The sequence below is a fragment of the Pseudonaja textilis genome, chromosome 4, assembly GCF_049901715.1.
Source record: "Pseudonaja textilis isolate UNSWEBS1 chromosome 4, rPseTex1.2, whole genome shotgun sequence".
Lineage (NCBI taxonomy): Eukaryota > Metazoa > Chordata > Lepidosauria > Squamata > Elapidae > Pseudonaja > Pseudonaja textilis.
Window position 1 is genome coordinate 32,198,441 of NC_141993.1, and position 22,836 is coordinate 32,221,276.

Here is a 22,836-nt window from a genome sequence, read left to right on the forward strand (position 1 = left end):
CATTCCCGTGATCGGCAGAGGCAAGTTCTTTGTCAGTTTTAGAGCTTTTAAAGGCCACCTACCTCTAGTGGTAGTTAACGGCAATCTACCCACCTTATTGGGGCTCGATTGGTTTCCCCACCTCGGCCTAGGGTTAACAGGAGTCCATGCTGTCTCAACCTCAGACACTGACTCCTTATTCACTGACTACGCAGATGTGTTCAGCGAGGAGCTGGGGTGTTATAATGGAACCCCCATCTCGTTCACCGTTGACCCCCAGGCAGTCCCAATCAGATTAAAACCACGTAGAGTTCCATTTGCTATTCGACCAAAACTAGACGCTGAATTGGATAAACTACTAAAACAAGGGGTCATTGAGCCAACAGATTTCGCCAAGTGGGAGACGCCCATTGTCACACCCTCAAAAAGATGGTAGCCTGAGAATTTGCTCGGACTACAAGACAACAATCAATAAATATTTACAAGTTAGCGCCTACCCTGTGCCCGTCATTCAGCACTTATTGCACACATTCGAACCGGGCAGTATTTTTGCTAAATTGGACATGTCTCAAGCATATCAACAGTTCCCTGTTGATAACCAAACAACGGAACTTCAGACCATCGTCACTCACAGGGTGCCTTCCGATGCAAGCGTCTCCAATTTGGCGTAAGTGTTGCCCCGGTATTTTTCAGTCCCTCATGGAGCGGATTTTACAGGGCCTCCCTGGTGTAGTACCCTACTTGACGACATCTTGGTCTCGGCCAGGGACAGACCCCAACTCTTCCAGAGAGTGCGAGCAGTGTTAGAGAGGTTCAGACAGCATGGCCTCAAGTTAAAAAAAAAGAAAAATGCGCCATTGCCACTAGACAGGTGGACTTTCTGGGTTATAAAATTGACGCCTCTGGCATTCACCCCTGGAGTCCAAGGTTAGGGCGATCCACGAAGCTCCCACACCGACCTCCAAAACGGAGCTACAAGCTTTCTTGGGGCTCCTAAACTTTTATGCATCCTTCTTGCACCATAAAGCCTCAGTAGCCGAACCCCTACACAGATTACTAGACAAAAAGTCACCGTGGCACTGGGGGCACAAAGAAGACCAGGCGTTTAACGCCGTCAAATCACTACTTACGTCAGAGGCAGTGCTCATCCAATTCGACCCCAACCTTCCTTTAGTACTGGCAGCAGACGCATCCCCTTTTGGAATTGGGGCGGTCCTTAGTCACCGACTCGCCAATGGCGCCAATGGCGCCGAGGCCCCCATCGCCTTTTTCTCCAGGACGCTCTCGGCCACGGAGCGAAATTACAGCCAAATAGACAAGGAAGCCCTAGCAGCTGTTGCAGCCGTGAAAAAGTTTCACGAATTCCTTTTGGCCACTTCTTCGAACTGGTCACCGACCATAAGCCCCTCCTGGGCCTACTGGCCGGCGACAAACAGACACCTCAAGTCCTCTCCCCTTGGATGACAAGGTGGACACTTTTCCTAGTGGCCTACTCATACAAACTTATCCACCGCCCGGGCAAAACTCTATCCCACGCTGACGCGCTCAGTCACTGCCCCTTACCCGCTCCGGCTGAAGACCCAGCTCCTGTCAATGCCATTTTTGAAATCACCCAGTTGGACCTGCCCATCACCGCCCTTGACATCGCCGCCAAAACCAAGGCAGACCAAACGCTCGCCCAGGTGCTCGACTGGGTGAGGAGGGGTGGCCGGGAGGCAACGTTGATAACAAATTCGCACCCTTTAAGACTCGCATGCAGGAGCTGTCCAGTTTGCAGGGTTGTCTACTGTGGGGCACTCGAGTGGTCATTCCGACCTCGCTGCGTACCCGAGTCCTGGAGGCGTTGCACGAGGACACCCGGCATTGTGAGAATGAAGGCGTTGGCACGCAGCTACGTGTGGTGGCCGGGTCTAGACGAGGACATTGTCAATTGGGTAAGTTCCTGCAGCATTTGCCAGGAATCCCGTCCTGCTCCCCCATCGCCACCCCTACCAGATGGGAGAGCGCCAGCGCCCTTGGTCTAGAATCCATATCGATCTGGCTGGCCCCGTGCATGGAAAGATGTTCCTAGTGGTCGTGGACGCTTATTCCAAATGGATAGACGTGGCACAGCTATCCACGACCACCACACTAGCAATCACCAACGTGTTAACGCGCCTGTTAGTTACACATGGACTACCTGACTCCTTGGTCTCCGATAATGGCCCACAGTTCGCATCAGTAGAATTCAGCCGTTTGCAGCCAACCTAGGCATTCGCCACATTTTCACAGCCCCATTTCACCCTGCGAGTAATGGGTTGGCTGAAAGGGCCGTCAGGACCACCAAAGAGGCCCTCGCTAGGTTTGGCAGAGATGACTGGCACCACAAACTCTCACGGTTCCTGATGAGCCAGCACTCAACCCCCTGTGCAGTCACCAATAAGTCCCCAGCGGAACTTCTGATGGGCCGGCGCCTGAGGACTGTATTAGATAGACTGCACCCACAATACTGCCCTGACTCTCCCCTCGCTTCCACTTCGGGGTTAGACATTTTATGTTACAGGAGCCGGTATTCGCAAGGAATTTCGCTGGGGACCCACTTTGGATTCCGGGCGAGGTCATCGCCATCACCGGGCCGAGATCGTATAGAGTCAGGCTGGAGGATGGTCGCGTCTGGAGGAGACACATAGACCAACTCAGAAGGCGCCTCAGCAACCTCGCAAACAAGAATCCAGAGTCTCCAGTCGAAGGGGAACCGTCTCATCCGCCGCCCAGCCACACCGCACCCAGCGACCAGTCTGCGCCAGCGGTCGTTCCGGTCAGCCCAAACTCGGACAACAGCGCCCAGAGAGTTGACCAACCTGATCCAACCCACGAGAGCTCGACCCCAGAAACCAACCCGGTGGTTTCCGAGGATGCCCAGTCCAGAGAGAGTGTTGGCGACACTATACCAGCTCAACCGTCACAGACTGATACCGAACAGACAGACAATGTTCCCGAGTTGCGCCGCTCCGGGCGCCAACACAACCCCCCCGTCTACCTCAAGGACTATGCGTGTTCGCATCTGGGGGGAAGGGGTGTTATGTCCTGAGGACTCAAGGAGTTCTCACTCAGGTCCACTCACTTTGTGTGGGCGATATTCCCCCATTCCCATTGGTTGGTTCTCCCCAGCAGCCAGCTATAAAAGCAGGCTGCGGGGTCCAACTGTTTGCTGATTGCTGCGAGCCAGTTCCAGGCTTGGCAAGCACGGTCAGCCCTTTATTTGTAAAATAAAGTACTGTTGCACTCATGCTCTGGTTCAGCCTCTCATTGCTCAAACTTAACACTTTCTCTGTTAAAAAACAAGAGTTTAATATTTCAAACGCAGCTTTCTTTGCAGGTGGAGAATCAGTCCCATATATTAATTATTTTATTCCCTTATGTTTTAGACAATATTTAGATAGACTTCTTGATGCTTACTCATCTCCTGACTTTATAGTCTAGTTCTGGAATTCAATTGAACTCCAGTCAAAATGCAACTGTCTTTTCACATGCTATATAAAAGGTTTTATCAATATTTTCTTCTAATATGTTTTTATTGAATTCCATGTTATCTGATTTCCTATCAAACATATTTGCTTATAATCCCTAATAGCCTTTGGATTTAATCACTGAATTTATAATGGGATACTCTGTTGTGCTATATGTAAAGATAGCTGGAACAGCTAAGTTCAATAAATCTTAGTTTTGGCAGAAAGAATTATCTCATTCCAGCCCATTGGAATCCCATATCACTTCTGCTTTTTAGTTTAATCTAACAAAAGAAACAAAATGATGTTAAGATATTTAATTTTAGTATCTGGAGCAGTGGGGTTGTACAATGAGTCAGAACACAGTTATAGCTGATTGGTAGAAGAGATCTATCATATTTTTCAGACTATAAGATGCTCCGAACTATAAACGCACCTAGCTTTTGGGGAGGAAAATAAGAAAAAAATCTGGAAAAATATGGTGATTCCTGCATGAGGCAATATAGACCGTGATTGGTTGCTGTGGGTGTAAAGGGGGAGTTGCCTTGTTCCCCATCTTTTTTTCTTCTGTGTGCCCCTATATGATCTGTGATTTATCTGATGATTTACCTGATGATGCTCCCGTTTGCCTGACTATCTAGTTTGCTGTGTATATAGTGCAAATATATTTATTTATATAAAACTACAAGTTAGTGTCAACATCTCTGACTTCATTTCTGACTTCAACTGCTGTGCAATTCCCTGACAAATGAGCACTCTTTTGAAGGATGTGTGAACATCAGAAAGTCTACCACTATGAAATAACCCATGTTGAAAGTAGGTTAGAGAACACAAAAAAGACATGCCAGTAGTTTTAACTTATGGCAGCAAAACTATACCTACCCTATTTATTTCCAGTATGTGAGGGTCATAGGAGATCAGTAAATCACACATCATATAGCATACCATCTAATTTATCCCAAACCTCTTTTGCTGGCACCAGTGAGACCAACAGGAGCTGCTGCTGGCCACAATGTCCTCACATTGGCAAAGAGACCCAACAGAGGGAAAGTGCTTTCATTCACTTCCAACAGCTCTGTGGCATGCCATCTGTGCTAGAATGTGTAGCAATTTCTATATCCAGCACAGAAAGATTATGATCCAGCAGTGGGAAGGAAGCCCTGAGATCTAGCCATTAAGCCATGCCTGAGGAACGCACACCAAATATTCACCTGTGCCCTTAAGTTTTTTTGCAAGAAAGCAGATACCATTGCTTGATAAAGCAAAAGCAAGAGTTGTCATATTCTGACAAGTGAACTGGAACATGATAAAGAAATGACAAGTGCAAAGGCAGAAGGGAAGAAGGGAGAGAGGGAGGAAGGAAGGAAGGAAGGAAGGAAGGAAGGAAGGAAGGAAGGAAGGAAGGAAGGAAGGAAGGAAGGTGGGTGTCAGGTGTCAAGTGTCAACTCATAAAACATTTTGTATACACGTTTTATAGTTGTCAGAAGGAAAGAAGGAAGGAAGGAAAGAAGGAAGGAAAAAAATAATTACAAATTAAGTTACTGAAATAGAACTGATAAGGTTGGTCCCCATAACACTCAATCACAATAAATGCTTCAATTCTTTTAGCTTGTCTCCTGGATTTTAGCCTGCTTCCCTCAACCACTATAGCAAACTTTATCTCATGTCGCAAGTAGAGAGGCCATAAACATACCATGAGAAATAAATGAAAAGAATGAAGTGATAATCAATGATTTTTAAAGAATTAAATAGACCTGAAACTGAAATAAATTGTACCCATAAAGACTGCTGTTAGATATCCACTCATCAAGTCTATACAAACTCCCCTCACGCACCTGTACATGCACACATTTTTCTCTCTCATGTGTATGCACAGTTTCCAGTTTTTTTCTGGCCCTTCCCTTTCACAAAGCAAGAGAATGAAGAAGCTAAGAAGTTTCCCTAATTTATTTTATCCCACTTTATTTTTTCAGCTTTTTTTCTGAAAATGGTGTCCTAATATACTTCTTGTGTCAAACTATAATTATTATAAAAAAAATAAACTGAGAGGCAGCAAATAATGAATACATATAAACAGATGTCAGATTGATTTCATTTTTAATTCTAGCCATCCATTCTATTTTAAAGTATCCCTAAGATACATTTCTATAACTAATTTCAGAAAGTGAAAGATGTGTAGTACGTAAGATGGAGAGGAAGTGCACATTTTTATCTCTGAGTTTTAATGATTCTGATGGTCTGTCTGAAAGATCATTGAGAATAACAGAATAATAAAGCTGGTAGGGACCTTGGACATCTTCTAATCCTAACCCCTTACTCAGGTGGGAAAATCTATACCATTTCAAAACAAACCATTGTCCAATCTCTTCTTTAAAAACTCCAGAGTAGAACACCCACAACAGCTGGAGTAAGGTGTTCCACCAATTAATTGTTCTAATTGTTGTAAAATTCCTCTTTAGTTCTAGATTGGATCTCTCCTTGATTAGTTTCCATCCATTGGTTCTTGCCTTCAGATGCTTTAATGTATGGTTCTGCCTCTCCCCACCCAATGATACTTGCTCCTTTAGTCATTGGACTATGCAGTGCTTTGTATTCATATGGACATGAACATAAAATCTGGCAGCAACTTTTTAAACCAAACACATCTTTCATTTGTTTATTGGATTTTTACCCTGCCTTTATTGCTTTATAAGTAATTCAAGTTAGCAAACCTATCTAAAATCCTTACTCCTCCTAACAACCCTATGAGGTGGGTTGTGCTGAGAGAAAGTGGTTGCCCAAAATCTGTCAGCTTTCATGCCTAAGACAGGACTAGAATCCATGACTTCCTGGTTTCTATGCAGCACTTTAACCACTACACCAACCTTTTCCTGGAATCATGCAGTAGCTGTAGAAAGTAGCTGTATACAAACCCAGGAAAAGATGCAGCTGCTTTAAATATTCTGACAGATACTATGTGCATGAGATGCACATTCTAATTCACAATTTTTTTTCTTTGAATCCAACGCAAAGGTAGTCCCTTTTAATCATCATGAAGGATAGGAAAATTACTAACCTTTGATATTATATAGGTTCCTTTCTTACTTATCTCCCTAGCTCTTTGTTTTTCTTTTGTTTTCAGGAAACTTTAAGTTATGCTGAGAATTGTAATACTGCAGGTGCCTCGATAAATAAATCCCTGTAATAGAAGGTGATTACGAATGATATCACCCTTTACTAGTTACTTCATGCAACTCGTACTACATCGCTCAGAATCCCAGGCACTCCATGCTAAGAAGAGAGCAGAGAAGAAAGGACATGTTTACTTTCATAAATTTCTAATTTAGCTTAGGATCTAGCCACAATAGCTCAGCATCTCTGAGAGCACAATCTAATGCACTTCTAAGTAGGAGTAACTCCCTGAACATAGCAGGACTGATGCCTGAGTAAACATGTTCAAGACTGGCCAGCTGGTACAAAATAATTTAGTCATGACTAGAATGACAACTCCAAAATTCTTGTTCTATGCTGCTTTACTCTGATTTTTAAGCCAACCAATACTGGCCAAGACAATTAAATGAAACAAACAGAAACTGTTCTTGATCTCACATTTTTTGAGTAGTCTCAGAGCTGAAGCAAGAAGCTTTTCTGTGGCAGCTTTGAGCCAATGAAATAGATTTGTGATTGAAATCAGGTTAGTCCTCTCTTTATTGATGTACATTTCTAAGTATGGAGATGTCCCAGAAAGCCTTCTCCTAAGAATATTGTGCCATCTTCATTTTCTGTTTTTATAATTGTTACTGTATGTTTATGTCTTTTGGTTATTATATTTTTTATATTGTGGGTGAGTTACTTGGTTTTTATAATTTATGTGTGCTGTCAAGAGATTCTGGATTGTGGTGGGGTAGAAATATGGTAAATAAATAAGTAAGCAAATAAACATTTATTGTAACTTCACCAGCTGGCCGTGAGAGTCCAAAGTTTGACTTTCAGTCTTTCAGTAGCAAGCTTTCTATAAGTAAGTCCAATTATTTCCCTCTTTAACATTCTCTAGGGCGGCCTTTCTGAATCCTTTTAACCTCAAGGAAGCCTTGATATTATTTTTCAAGTCTCAAGGATAGAAATCATTAAAATATGAACATACCACAATGCACTGTACTTCTAACTTATGCAATCCATACCTTGTAATATTTACAACAGCAAAAACACACGCTGCCAACATGCCATGGTACATAAGCTTTCTCACCACTGTACTAGTATTATGCAGAATGAAAAGTACAAAAAGAGTTTTTTTTTCCCCAAGCACATCTCACAAAGCCCATCTGACCTCTCACAGGATCCTAAGGATTCATGGAACCCCAGTTGAGAAAGGCTGCTCTAGGCTGTCCCTTGTTAAATGTGCTGGACTTCGTGTCCTGCACTGGCTAGAAAACTCTTGTAGTTTCAGTCTGGCACATATGGAAGTGTCAGATTGGGAAAAGCTATCCTGGTGGATATAAGGTAAAGGCAACGGTTCCCTGGCACATACGTGCTAGTCATTCCCGACTCTAGGGGGTGGTGCTCATCTCCTTTACAAAGCCAAAGAGCCAGCGCTGTCTGAAGACGTCTCCATGGTCATGTGGCTGGCATGACTAAATACCAAAGGCACATGGAATGCTGTTACCTTCCCACTAAAGTGAGAATCCCCATTTTTCTACTTGCATTTTTTTACATGCTTTTGAACTACTAGGTTGGAAGAAGCTGGGACAAGTAATGGGAGCTCACTCCATTACACGGTGCTAGGGATTCAAACCACCAAACTGCCAATCTTTCTGATCGACAAGTTCAGCGTGTTATCCACTGAGCCACCGTGTCCTCTTATATCCTAATGGATATAGCAAAAAACAATTTCTGAAGGCAATTTTTTCCACTAGCTAATTGTTCTCACTGTTAGGAATTTTCTCCTTAGTTTTAGATTGTTTCTCTCCTCGATTAATTTTCATCTATTGTTTCTTGTCCTACCAAAGCACCTGTGGGCAGGACAAGAAATAGTGGATAGGAGCTAACTAAGGAGAGAAACCAGAACTAAGGAGAAAATTCCCTTCCAACTCTGTTATGGTTACTAAGTACAAAAATTCACCAAGCCATATTCTATATGAAAGAAAAAGGAAGATATGGTAGTTTAAGAAAAATAAGAGTGGTAGCTTGGTAAGAACATTGATTGAAGTGCTTCTTTTAATTCCATGAACAAAGAGCAGGGGGTTGGACTAACTGACCTCCAAGGTCCCTTCCAACTCTGTTACTATTATTAAATACAAAAATCCATGAAAGAAAAAGAAGATATTGACCTCCATGTGTGTTATAGATGTTGAGGTATTCCCCGTTTGGAGAATGAGTGCACTCAGGGAAACGTAGTGAGAGTGATGTTGAATAACACACAACCAGCATACAGATACACTGAATAGTAAAATGTAGGTTTTACTTCCAGTAAACGGGTAAACGAAGTCCAACAAGCAGTCCAAATCATACACAGTTAAAGCAGTTAGTATCAGTCTAGGGATAATCCAAAAACGAAGTCAAGTATCATAAACAGAGTTCAGTAAATGGAGTTTGCTAACAGTTGCAAAAACTCACAGCAATCTGAGCAGAATGACGATCAGGCAATACGGCAAAACAGGAAATGCAAGGAGAAAGAAACCAGGTTTCTGGCTCCATCTTATGGCCGTTGGAGGAGAATCTCAGCCAATCACAATTACAGCATTCTCTTAAAGATACAGTATTAAATTACTATCCTGGTTTATATATTTCCAACCCAATTGTTAGGTGTCTATCATTCCTAACAATAGATATTGTTCATTCTCCATTATGGAGTTCCACTTGAATATGCTTTTTGGTTGTCCAAGAAATTCCCATTGGTTTCCAAGTGAGAATTCTCATTCCTTGGCTAAAAATAGCTTGGGTAGGCAATTTCCATTGAGGTTTTGGTTTGGGATGAAACATTGACACTTGATCCAGACTACAATAATCTTTGAGTCTGATTTTAACGAATGAAAATGGCCTGTTTAGTGTTATGTCTACTTGTGTTTTGAATGCCAGAGAGATAAGGAATGACTTTCCTTCTACAAAAACAAATTGTTGAGTAAAATGCTGAGGCCAGTTTCAGAAATGAGATTGAACTACACATAGCACCCTGAAGCAATGTAAATAAATAACTTTTTGATTTTAAAGTATGGAGTAGAAAATTAAAAGACATTTGTGGCATAAAAGACATTTGTGGCATAAATGTACCCTTTAGCCAATAAGAAATTCATAAGAAGTTCATGTGAAGCAAGAGCTGCTTTTGTGCATAAAATCTGTCTCATGAGATCCATATTTTAGTTACTAGTTTAGAAAGAACACTATATAATAGTCATAGTTTTGTTCCAATAATTATTATAGCTCAACATGTAGTTGATGTCCTCCAGATGTATCACAACAGCAACAGCCAGAATACTTAGCTAAGATGGCTTATGACTGTCTGGAAATTCTGACTGAGAATTCCAATGATTGCAATTCCAATGCATCTGGAATCATTTGCTGGAATTTGAAATAAAATATGGGGACATTTAGAATATTTATTTTTCTAATAATAATTTAAGAAATGCTTTTAAATGGTTCTAAACAGGTGGGCTTTTATGAAAGTTTTGAATTGATGAGGTTGCATTGTTGTTGTTATGATGATAATAAGGAATTTATAATTTTTCTCCATCCAAAAAGTATATTGCATTGTGTTAAGACATTGTGTTAGCAAGCACTGTTTGAAGGATATCTATCACAAGATTTTTTTTCTTCACTACTTCCTTTTTTGTTGTTTTTGTTTAAAGAATTGCAAGGGGGGAAGGAACTATGCCACATTCTTGAAGGAAATAGGTAATAAATTTTGAGATGGGATTTCCTATTTACACTTCCATTTCCCCCACCGGTTTCATTCTGCAGGACTGGGGAGAAAAAAAACCAAAGCAACCTTAAATTATAACTACTAACATTCTGATCGTAACTCTTGCCCAAATAGTGGTCTTCCATCCACAACGCATTTCTAAGTTAAAAGTTTGAAATCTTTAGAAAGATTTGAGATTTTGTAGAAGATATTGCGAAGAGCCTGTTGACAAAAGAACCATGATATTAATTGTAATGAATAGATTTTAAGAAATAGTTTTCCTTACATATTTCCTTCTTCTTTCATAATAAAAGTGCTTTACTTACCAGCATGATTTCATTATTTTGCAATTTCAATAAATGTAAGCACACCTTCACTATAAAATGCAAGTAATATGAAGCAGGCTATTCATATTTTTATAGCCCAGCTTTTTATGCATTGCTCTTGGATCATGTCATAAGTGTGGTGTAGAGGTGGGAATCTTGAACATCAACTTGACATGACTGCCTAATTTCACCAGAATTAGAGCCAAAATCTGGGCTGATAAATGCAGAACTAATATCCCAACAGGCAAACTAAGATGATGTCACTTCCTCAGAATCATCCAAGAGAAACAACTATTTCCAGATCATTTGCACTTATAACATGAAACCTACCTCATTTTTAATCCCTTTATTACCATTCATGATTTCACTTCCCTCTCCCCTTTTCTAACAAATGTAATAGAAACCTAGTGAATGCTTAGACTATCCCTGGCAATTTGTAAAGTTGACGGGTTTTATTGTGTGGTTTCATATATTCTAACAAGGCTCATTCCAATCATAATGACATTTTTCAAGACTGCAAATGTGTAAAACCTTGCATTTAAGAAGAAGAATCATTTTGAAATTCTGAAATATGTGTCTCCACAGACATAAGTTCCACATATGCTCTGCTATCTAATTAGGAAACAAGAAGAAAGACTGTTTTCATATGTACTTTTTAAGTGGGGGAGAGAGAAAACACCATTATGTAAAGGTTTGTAAGGGAGAGAGAGAGAGAGAGAGAGAGAGAGACAGACAGACAGACAGACAGACAGACAGAGGCCAAATAGAATACACACTTTCACACCACTACTGATATGTTTCAACCTGATTTGCATAATGGAAAATCTATGAAAGAGGGAGAACTAGTTGGAAAGGAAAGGGGAGGAAAACCTTCTTCAAGTAGGTACGAACACTAAACAGAAAAGCAAACAATACTCCCTCCTCAAGGTAATATATTTGCACAATTATATTTCATGTAACAGTTTCTATTGCACTTGAGTCAGTCAACTTTACCAATGCCACATTTGCATCAGTTAGACAACTGCAGTGTGCTCTACTGTTAAAAGGTTCAATTGATGTAAGATGTGATAGCTATGACACTAACTAATGTGTGATGTTGAGTTTATATTAAGATCCTGTTGAAAGATCTGCAATGATTATCAGTTGTTTTCTAGGCACAATTAATCTTTAAGGCCCTAAACAGCTGACGGCATAACTAAAGGAAGCTGGTATGGAAGAATGAGAAATACTACTGAGATTTACTTAATCTTTCTGCCATAACAGTAAATGCTGCTGAGTCAGAATGGGACAGATTGATTTCCAAAGATGCCTTGGGTGAGCTTCCTCTATTTAAAGTTCAGTGACAACCAAATAATTGAAACTAGGTATTTAGAAAAGCTGAGAAACTTATCCAAAGTTTATTTTCTCTTCTTTAAAGAACAAGACAGATTGTATGTTGAGATGGATGGAAAATGACATTTGAACTTGAAGAACCTCTATGGTACCACAGCATTCTCAGAGAAACTATAACTGCTGGTTGTCTTATGTTTGAGGTTAAGAAAGAGGAAGTTACAGTTTTTGAGAGTCTCAGAAATATAGATCTGATATTTCATGTGAATATTATGGCACAATGTCAGCAAATAATCCTTCTCAGAGATGCCCTGATTTTGAAGGTTTATTTGAAGGCTCATTTATCTGGCAATTTGAAGAAAGACTTTTCTTGCATTGCCCGTAAGGTATTAAAGACATTACTTTAGCAGTTGCATGTAGCTGTGTAATGATACTTGGGAATGTCCTTGGACAGTGGTCCCCAACTTTTCTGCTCCATGGACTAGCAGTGGGGGGCACAGTGGGGTAGGGAAGAGGGGAAGGTTTCGAGTGTGCATCCACTGCTTTTGCAAATGAAACTCCGCACACTTATATTCTTATTCACCAGTTGCCAGCCTGGTTCCAAATAGGCTGCATACTTGTACCAGGCCATGGACCGAAGATTGGGCACCCCTGACCTTGGAGACAGGAGGAAGAACCACAGATTAATCAACCATCAGTTAAAAGGTAGCTTTGCTGAAGAAGAAATGATGGCCTTCCCAAGTTTCTTGGACTATAAAGATGAAGATGGGGGAATTAAACATTCAGACTTGCAAGATTCCGTTAATATAACCTCACAATAAAGATGTAGAAAATACTCCTGGGTGTGCTTTTTGTCCGGTCTACTTCGCAAGGCTGACAAGGCTGCTATACTCTTTTGGCTTTTTAGATGATGTGACAAACTTCCTTTTTGACTATAACATTTGAATTGATCATGATTTTTAATATTTTAATTTATTTTGTATGGTTTTACTGCTTGTATTATTTTGTACTTTTATTTTACCAGTGAGCCATGTTGTGCAGTATTGTAGAATGCAGCCAACATATGCTGGATCGTGGAGAAAGCTAGGAGGTCCAGAAAAACATCTACTTCTGTTTCATTGACTATGCTAAAGCCTTTGATTGTGTGGATCACAACAAATAACAACAAGTAAGAGGAGAAATGGAACAAGGGAGATCAAGAAAATCTACTGTTTATAAGGGTGGTATCAAATGAACTGGGCACGTCTTAATCTTCAGGTCATCTTTAGAATCTCCCCATAAATATGCCATTATTACTGACAATTCATGTAAAGAATAAACTGGAGACCTCTAGAGATGGAGAAAAAGTTTTAAAAAGTTTCAGAAAGGTATTACCACCATTATTACAGGAAGTACCAATAAAGTATATATATATGGTACTCAGCTTTGTTCAGGTATTCATCATTATAGTTGTGCTTTTAAAGTCATAGCAACATTTCGGCATAATCTCATCTGCCATCATCAGGCTTCTGTACTGTGTTCATCTGTGAGTCAGACTTTCACAGCCGTTTCTGTTTTAAATTTGGGGCTAGCCTACTGCTGTGCCAGAATGGTTTTTTCTTCATCCCGATTGGTTGGGAGTCTTGGTCTGTGTTTATTGGTCTTGAAGTTTGCTGTGTTCTGCTTGATTGGTGTTTCTAATATCTTCTGTCTGTTTTGTGGCTTTTTTTTTTTGTCTTGGTTGGCTGGCAACATTGTGTTCCTGTATTGGAGGCTTTTAGTGCAACTTGGCTCTGAGTAAATGGATGGCTATCATTTGTCAATTATCTGAAGAGATGACCATTCTGGAACAGCAGTAGGCTAGCCCCAAATTTAAAACAGAAACGGCTGTGAAAGTCTGACTCACAGACGAACACTATACAGAAGCCTGATGATGGCAGATGTGATTCTGCCAAAACGTTGCTACAACTTTAAAAGCACAACTATAATGACATGGGAAAATACCCGAACAAAGCTGAATACCATACATATAAATACCTGCGAAAATTTAAGAAAACAAAGTATATATAAAATATATAATATATATTTTAATGTCATTTCAGGTACTATTGTCTCCAAAGATGAAAATGAATCTGAAAAAAGGTGTCTTTTCTTGAATCAGGAACAAAACTATGCTGATAATTCAAGCCAGGGCATGGGTGGGTTATAAAACTCCTTTTGTACATGAACACTGGTGGGAAAGGTTTGCAAAGTTTTGCTAAAGAACCACATATGCCAAGATGCAAATATGAACAAGGAACCTCAAAGCTGGCCTTGTGAAGAGCCCTATTTATGTATTGCCATAAATGTATTTGCTCTGTACAGCTGTCAAACATGTGGCTTCTGCATCTGTTGTGGGTTGGAGCTAGCTCATGCATCCCAATCACATGTGAAATGAAGGGAAGCTGTCTGAACTTCTGCAAAATATTTTTCACTTCTAAAATAATCACAGTTCATCTATTGGTTTAATGAGAAATCATTATCTAGAGCGTTCAAATGACAAATTTTCAGTGTAGTACATATAAAAGCTTTATAAAGTTCTGAAGTAGAATTTAAAAGTTCCTTAACTATTTCCCAAATTACTGTTGATTTTTTTTCTTCCATGTAGCATATGCTTTAATCAGATCCCAAGTGTCACCCTTAAAAGCATTCCAAATTATCAATAAATTTCCTAATTATGATATGTACAGCCTCCCAATTCAACTATTGCATGTTTCTGATTTCAGGTCAGCTCTGGCGCCTGAAGGGGAAATATATCAGTCCAGAGTGGTTTGAGATATATAATTATCAGTTTGAGTTGAATCCTTAGACACATAAGAATACAAATGTCCACAATTCACATACATAAAATCAGTGAAAAATATAGATATGAAATTGTGTTTGCCATTTTGAGCAAACAGAAGCATTCTTCTTATATATAATACTGGTCTCTTAACTGTTTTTCTTGTTTGTTAGCTATGCTATTGATTTTTTAAAAAATCTTTGTTTGCTGTGGTAGAACTGTACATGGAGATTGCAGACTAAGTCCCTAGTATTTTTGGATAAGGCCATGAAGTTAGTTAGGTACCATCAAGTGAGGTTCAGGTTCCTGGTGAATGCATGAACAACTGCTGTTAATGCAATTGGAGGAGCCCAGCCTGGTGTCCTGGGAATTCTAAAATCCAACACATCCAGAGAATAACAGCTACTGTCGACAAAACTGTGCTAAATAAATCACTACACTGATCCATTATAAGACCAGTATAGTAAGATAGAGGTGTACTATTTATAACTAGACCTCACCATTATACATGGGAAGAAGATATCATTGTTAGCCTATTAAGATACCTGTCTAAGTCAGAACATTATCTCTCTTTCTTTTGTTCCAGTTGGATTGATGGGAACTACTCCAATTTCAATCACAGCTGTTAAAAGAGACCAACTCTTTAGTATTGGCTTAACACATAATTCAAAGAAGTAGTAGAGTCAAAACTAGGATGCCTTGGTTTGCATATGACTATGGCATGTATCTTTAATTAGTTCCACTATGCAAGTCAGAGGCAGTGCCTGCTTCCACAGTGTGAAAAATCAGGAGAAGTAATCTGGCAACCACAATTCTAATACTGGTAATAAAGCTTCTTTTGAAGAAAAAAAATCTCCAAGAAACTTGAGAGGGACTTTCAAAGATAGAAAGGACATCCTAAAATATGATGCAGAATATTCTGTAATTTTCCTTTCCCCCTGCTTCATCCTCTGTTAAATTGGATATTTTGATCTGAATATTCATTAGAAGAACCAGATGAAGTAAGCAAGAGGATGCAGTTAGTGGATCTTTGTCCCTGTTAAATAGGGAAGACATGGTTCTTCAATCCACAAAGGTAGAAACCCTGATCAATGACAAGTTTTTTCCATCTTAAGTTGAAAAGTCCTTTCCCAAGAACCACACCCACTCACTGCTGACCTCTAAAGTGGTCATAGGTATGACTACAAAGATCAATATTCCTTCTGAGTAACCTCTGACATTGGCTGAAGGGCACTGATTTCATTTTCAAAATACCCTCTGGGATCTCATAGATATTCTTTTTAAAATTATTTTTACAACCTGATTCAGAATTTCCGATTTAGAAATTCATACCAGTAATGTAAGAGATCTAATTATATGAACTTTTAATCCTGTTGTCATAAAAAAGAAAAGAGAAGTCATGGGCTCTGGTGGAATCATGTTGGAAGGAATATGACATGTGGAAAACAAGCTGACTTGTCTATATTGCTCTGTGCTTGGACTTCCATTGAATTCCAGAGAAGAGATTCAGTTCTGCTATGAATAGAATTTAGAATTTAAGTAACTTGCTCTGTTACGTTAGTATTGATCCATTAAATATCCTTTATAATCATCTGATCCTTGTATTTCTCATTTTTTCCTTCATTTCTGCATAATACACTTTGGCAGAAAAAATATATGGCAGCTAGGACCTTTGAAGTTGAAAGAACCTCAGATGCCAGGGAGATAGCCAGTGATGGGAAGAGCAACAAACTGCTGATGTAGTTGAGTCTACATGTATGGGTATGTATTACTGTTTTATTTTAATTAAAGTAATACCCATAGCTAGATAAAAGGGCAGGAGTATATGACCATTAACACTGAAGGATAAATGTGTCTATGTAGATGAACCAGGTCTTCTGTAGTTAATTAACTATCTAAGCAGAACTCAGATCCAATTTCTTCTCAATTGAAAGTTTTGTAGTAAAATATGTCAACAATGAGTCCATGCAATCTCAAGCAATTTGGTATTAACTCAGGCTATTGTCTGAGGAGCCAGGACAACAGGTGTTTCTCAAGTGCCTTTAATAAAGTCTGCAGAGAAATCAAAAAGTTGTTAGAAAATTATAAATGTTAATATAGTAATTGAAGGATTATCACTAAATATGTAACTGGAGAATAATGATATTGCTTTTATTTATAAATACCTAAATGGAAACATCAGTTTTACCCTAGTTGCATAAAACATATTTTTGGATGTGGTTTTAAGGACACCTTCCAAAGACCAAATCTGGCTTTCAGCCCAGGACGTTAAAGAATCTATCCTTGTTCTACACCAGGGGCATAGATGTATAGGTGATTAGTGAGGAGAGCTGTCCAAAAGCTCTAGAGATGGCAGCCATGATTGAATCCCTTTTTATGTGCATTGCAATTTATGTCAAAATGATGCAGATCTTTTATAATATGGGTGCAGCTGCCTCTTGTCCCTTGTAGATTCTTCTATTCTACATGCTTATCAACAAGCTTTTTTTACACAAGTCCTCATACGCATACTTTTAAAAAGACAACATAAAAATATAAAGTTTGTTCTTTAAACTGGCAGTCACTTTGGTTTCTACTGGAAGAAAGAATTTTTTTTTTAACAGGATGGGAAGTTATTGGAATTGCTAATCTATTGAATGCCTGCACTTTTAAATTCCAATAGAGGTTTACCTATCCATCCAGAACTGCATACATTGGTATACATCTGGTATACATTGTTAATATTTGACCTTTTTTAAAAAAAGAATTGTTCTTATATTGCTCATATATGCAGGTACACACATACACATTCATCCATTCACCCACACACTTTCTCTCTCACACACAGAATAAACTTGTAAGGGACATGTTGTGTCATTCCCCCCTTTTTCCTTCTGTCAATGGGAGTCTCTGTAAATTAGAATCTTACTCTCAGTGGGTCTTTCCTGTATAAAATGTAAAATAAATAAATATTGTATGGTTGTATAAGCTTTTGAGACCTGCAAGGCCTTCTAATCAATTATTAAATATGACCAAAGATGACATTTCTAACTATTGTACTTGCCTTTAAAAGAGAAAGTGTGTGCAAGAAAGGACATCCTCCTGTAATGAAGTTTTTAGACTTCATTACAGAATGATGGCATTCTTCCCATCTTCAAAGTCCTTTGCATAGCATCCTATTATAGAAGAAGGAGACAAATGAAAAGTCATTTCTGTATGGAGAAATGTGATTTCCCCCATATAGAAATGACTTGTCATTTGTCCCCTTCTCCAACAATTTTTAAGAAAAATTCATATGGTATTATTCAACTGCTGGCAAAGCTACCTTGTGCTGAGTATCCTAATGTGAGCATCTTTCTTTTTACGAATGGAAATGGAAGATCTGAATGCATTTTATAATTCAGAGACCAAAAGACAAAAGCCCAGTATAAAATAGCTGTGGTCAATGTTGTTAAAGCAAGGTTCAACTAAGCCATCCCAGTTAGCAGATAAAAAATAAGCAGACAGCTTAAATATTTCAATGACTAAAGACTTACTGGTCTGAGAAGATTTCTTGAACTTTTAAAAATTAATGGCTGCAAATCTTTTGTTTGGATATTGTATTGAACCATTTATTGAATTGTTTGCGGAGCTATTTTGCTATTGTTAGTGACATCCCAAATTGCCATCTCTCTCTCTCTCTCTCTCTCTCTCTGCCTCCCTCCCTCCCTCTCTCCCCTCTCTCTGCCGAAATAGAGTAGGATTCTCTCTTTCTGCTCTTTCACCAGCTGGTAGATATAAATTATATATTAAACTGTATTTGCAATGGATCACTGCAAGTGACAAATAGTTTTCAGAAGGCTTTGTCACTGCAATGAAGTGTGTGCCTTTAGTACAGTGGTTAATACAAGTCCTTATTCATATTGTCCAAGTCTTCAAAAAACATAATTCAGAAAAATGGGCAGCACTTTAATAGAGCTAATCTCTTGTTCTGATTCAGGCTTCAAGATCATCCGCCTGTAAATAAGTAAAATAAATAAATAAATAAATAAAGAGGAGGGGAGGTGTAAAAGGATTTAAGGGCTGTTAATCTTTCATAGTGGGGATATCTAGCTCTTTAGTCTCCCCTCTTTGTTGACAGAAGTGGCTTCTATTGTGCCAGCTCCAGTAGCTCAGAAGCCGGCTCCTTTTGAAGGGGCTGCTATCGCCACTCTGCATGCATGCCACCCTCACCCTGCGCTGGGAAGATAGGCTGGCCACATCAGTGGAGAAAAAGATAGAATTTCTGTGTCACTCCACAGCCTAGGCTGAATTCAGAGCCTGTAAGTAGTGCAGAGCAAGTGAATGGTAAGCGATGACAATGCCTTGTGCTACATGCTCAATGCCTCCTCTTGCTCTTATTTGACTTTGTGTGCTTCACTGATTTTATTATGACAGCCTGAATACTGAGGAGGGAATTAAACTGTTAAGCAGGCATCAGAGGCTGTCTAATGTTTAATGCAAGAGTCGGAGCATGTAAGAACTGATAATGAATACAAACAGGGCGACATCTTATTTGCTGTGTTTTTATTAGGATGACTTGAGAGCTTGACATCCATTGCTATCACTTTTCCTCTTCTAGGTTGGGTGGTGCATTGTGCATTTGTGCATGTGCGTGTGTATGTGCGTATGGGAGGGGGTGTGAGAGGTTTTATTGGGGAGGCTGGTTTTGGGAGATGGGGGTTATATTTCCTCAAGCACCAGTGACAAACGTGCCTAAATGTGATGTGAATTAAAGGCGGCTGTAGGAGATTGTAATACTTGGAAATCATCACCTATAATAATTATGTATAGATAGGAGGTAGTCATGGCTGTTAAAAGGTCACCCAGTGAGATGTAATTGTCTTTTTCATACTCCAGTACATTTACTAGGACAGAAGCACGACCCTGCTGGCAATAGCAGTAAATATGCCATCTTGAGAATGTAATGATACATGCCAGCACTCTCTACCTCTTGCTGACTGCCCAATTCTTGGTAGGAGCTGGCAAAAAAAGAGAGGAGTTTAAAATGTGTGTGTGTGGGTGGGGGGGATCCCAAATCATTCTTTTTTAAAACTCTAAATTATCTATCTATCATCTATCTCTCTGTCTATCTATCTATCTATCTATCTATCTATCTATCTATCTATCTATCTCTATATCTCTATCAGCTATCTCTTCAATGTAATTCATAAAAGACACTGTACATAGTAGAATTGTATGGCAGAATTGTACAGCTTAGACACTGCCATTCGGGTATGACAATACTGTAAAAAAGGAGCTGATGGGAGGCTGCTACTTAGAGAGAAATATTTGGGCCCGATTAAGAGTTATAAGTAAAGAGACTTTGCCACCCTGTAATTGTGGAGGCTGCCGCACATGGGGTTTACCCCCTCACTTTAACAATGCACCCATGGAGTTATGAGGCCTAGGAGTTACAAGTAAAGTTAACGGATAGAAGGGAAAAGAGGTGGGGGTAACGCCTCAAAGAATAAAGAATGTTTTGTTTTGTCTTTCAGGCAGTGTGCATATCTGTTATTTTGGAAGCACTCAAATATAAAAGCAAAAGGCATCTCTCCCCCTTCCTTAAATGAAAAACAATAGGCGATGCATATCAACAACATAAACAAAAATTAATAATGTTTGAAACGGATGATGGATGTCACAGATGCCTGCTACAGCCCTCATACAGGAAAAGAAGGGTGGGGATGTATTCCAAAGAAGAAAATGAACTGGAAAAGAATGAAAAAAAATGTTGAACAAACTAGAGTTTAGCCATTAAATTCATATCTCTTGTGTAGGGTGATGTTAATAATTTTGAATAATCAGTATCCAGCTAAAGTGGGCCTTTGCTCTTTTGGTTATCAGCAAAAGAACAATGTCCTCATTTTTCTGTCTTAGATGTATAATATTTCTCTGAAGAGTGAGAATTCCTGTGTTTAGTACTTAGTATTTAGTTTTAATATTAATTCAAGCTCTAATTCTAGCTCTTCGTCCTAATGAAACAGAAGTCCAAAGACATATTGATGCCTGATTGCAGTGACTAATAAGGCCTAAAATGTTAGTTGCTTAAGACAACTGCTCAATTTTTTTTTTTTTAAAGTGAGCTGCAATATGTAACAGCCAGCTCTGTTCCTGGAGCATCTTAAACATCCCTTTCTGTTAGAAATCTCCAGAGTGCCAGGCTATACTAGTTATTACCAATTGAATTTTCAATAGCAAACTTACCAAGCCCTAACTTTGACAAATTTTATTTCACATTTGTCAAAGGAAATAAAGCTGACAGCATTACAGGGGCTGTGTACTAAAAGTAGTATCTCAATTCCAACAGTCTGTCCGACCTCTCTCTCCTTAGGGGACCATTAAATCTGGGCCCAATTCACAGCTTTGTTTGAACACAATATATTTTACTCCTTTTCTTTGCACCCCTGATATTTATTTCAGTGTTAAATCTCTTCTTCCCTTCATCTGTTACTTTGTTTTATTTCTGTTTTTGAGAACCTATATTTTTGCTAATAAATATTCACTACACCATTTCATCCTGTATTTAATATGCCCAATGCATGTTTGCCGTGCTAACTTCTCAACAGATTGAGTGGACATTCCACTGTTGCAGTGCAGTCATAAAATTCAGGAACTTATAAAATCCTACCTTTCCTTTTCTACCATTAGCTTCCCCCCACCCTTTCTTTCCTTGCTACAGTATATTTTCCCCACTGGCTTCAGCAGCTCAAACAGAACCACAGCTCCTCCCTGTGGTCCTAAGAATGGATTACTTCACAGCCACACCAGAGAGTTTCCTCAAAAGAATGATCATAATCCTTGTCCGGTTTTGCTCGACAGCACTGATGCTTGACCACGGCCGGTTCCTGTGTGTTCCAGGCATGATTTTTATATGCCACAAATATGTGGCTAAACAGGAAGCAAATCCATTTGGAGCAAAGCTTTGCCTTGTGCCAAGAGTTAGATACGGAACCATTGTTATATGTGCTGGATGTCTTGCGATTTTTGTCTCAGTAAGTCACATGAACCTAGCACGGAGTTCATTTGCTGATATATAGATCTTGTCATTTTAACAGACTTACTGTTCATTTAAAGTAAATTAGAATTATAGTCCACTTCTCCAAAGGCTTAGCATATGACGGGACTGTGCAGTAACACTAAAACACATACTGTATTCATCTTTGATCTATTACATGTCGTCATCTAACAAAGGCTAGGGGAGTTCGAGATATAATAGGCTGTGTTTGATCACAGGAAAACTTGCCCCCATTCTGGACTATGGATTATAACATTGATTTTTTTTTTTTGCTCATTCCTTATTTTTTACAAAGGGACTTTTTCCACAACACCACATTCTTTTATTGAGATAATTACAACTACTGCAATGCTTGCTTCAGTATATTGTCTTCTGAAAAAACAAAAACAAAAAGACCCATGATTTTTATTTTTAAAATAAGCATTGCAAGTGATTCCCTCCCCCTCCCCCGGCTGAGTTATCTCAAAATAGTCAATGAAACAGATCAAAATGGAAGTAGCTGTTTATTTTCTCACCATCAGATGTCCTGACAGAATATCTTCTGGAAGGTTATCATTCCTCATGTTGTTGAGGAGAGGGAGAAAATGGCCTTACTCACACAGGTACAGAATTGTGTGTGAGTGTGTCTGTGTGTATTAGTGTCTGTGTGTGGGGAAAAGAATATGTTTTGCACATGTGCAGATGGATGCTAAATTCAAATACAAATAGAAAATGCCAGTTACACTTAGATTTTATCACTGAAAGAAGATTCTGCCCATAATTCAAAGATATTCTTGTTCCCATTTCCCATTCTTGTTTCATATTAATTTAGGAAATCTTCATTATATATATATATATATATATATATATATATATATATATATATATATATATATATATATATATGAATGGGAAAAGTGTTTCTCACTTTTCTGTAGGATTTGTCTCTATGATATTTATCTTTTCTAACACTCCCCAGCCATATACCATACATACACACTGAGAAACCCAAAATCTTTTTCTTCTTTACTATGTAACAATACCCT

The 22,836-nt window shown here is 39.1% G+C and overlaps 1 long non-coding RNA gene across 1 annotated transcript; it reads left to right on the forward strand.

Annotated features, from left to right (window-relative positions):
* The first annotated feature begins 19,045 nt into the window (after nt 1-19,045).
* On the forward strand, nt 19,046-20,570 carry LOC148125787 (uncharacterized). Its single transcript, XR_015743691.1, has 2 exons — nt 19,046-19,101; nt 20,292-20,570. It is a non-coding gene; the product is annotated as an uncharacterized LOC148125787 (long non-coding RNA).
* The last annotated feature ends 2,266 nt before the right edge of the window (nt 20,571-22,836 follow it).